The following is a 758-nucleotide window of genomic DNA, read 5'->3' as shown; positions in this document are numbered from 1 at the left end:
ACAAAAAGGAATAATTAAATTTTGTAGGATAAGTCTCCAGTTTGCCCTTTATATCTTTACTTTGCAACATTTCACTATTTATCATTCTCAACTATAGTCAATAAGGAAGCATTTTTATTAACCTCTGCCAGATTGATTCCCTTTGTCGTTTTCAGGATTCAAAATCTATCAAACTATATGTACCACACATTTTGGAGCAGTGACCATTTCGGAGAGAGGACCGTCCTGTGGGGGTGCCAATTGGGGCAAGCTGGCTCTGAATTGAGGATGAGGTATCAGAAATATTTCTGCCCGTATTCAAGCCCCAAGGTTTTTTAGTTCCACTTATACTTAGGAAGTAGAAACTATAAGAGAAGATCACTGCCACTCCAAAAGGGGGCAAAATTGTTGTTTTGGATAAAACGGAGAAGAGCTAAATTCACAAGGTGTACGATTACGAATGGTGATAAACCACTCCAAAGACAGACATGTTGTGTAAAATTGTTTCACTTTTGGCAGTTTGTTGGTGGGAGAGTTGGCAACCATAAAATCAAAAATTAGAAAAAAATTAAATGAAGTTTTAATTAATTCTTAAAGGCCAAGTGCAGGTCAGAATAAAATATTATGATCCCTGGGAGCTTGTGAGTACAGGAGAGGCTGCACTCTGCTCAGCACTGCTTTCCATGAGCTTCTACCAGGGGATCATCCGAAAGATGGGGGAAGGTCAAGGTCGGATATCCAAGAGACAAAAATGAGTAACAATATAACTTGAGCAACTG

The sequence above is a fragment of the Trachypithecus francoisi genome, unplaced genomic scaffold (assembly GCF_009764315.1).
Source record: "Trachypithecus francoisi isolate TF-2019V2 unplaced genomic scaffold, Tfra_2.0 Contig01474, whole genome shotgun sequence".
NCBI classification, from domain to species: Eukaryota; Metazoa; Chordata; class Mammalia; order Primates; family Cercopithecidae; genus Trachypithecus; species Trachypithecus francoisi.
Note: the sequence above shows the minus strand (reverse complement) of the source record.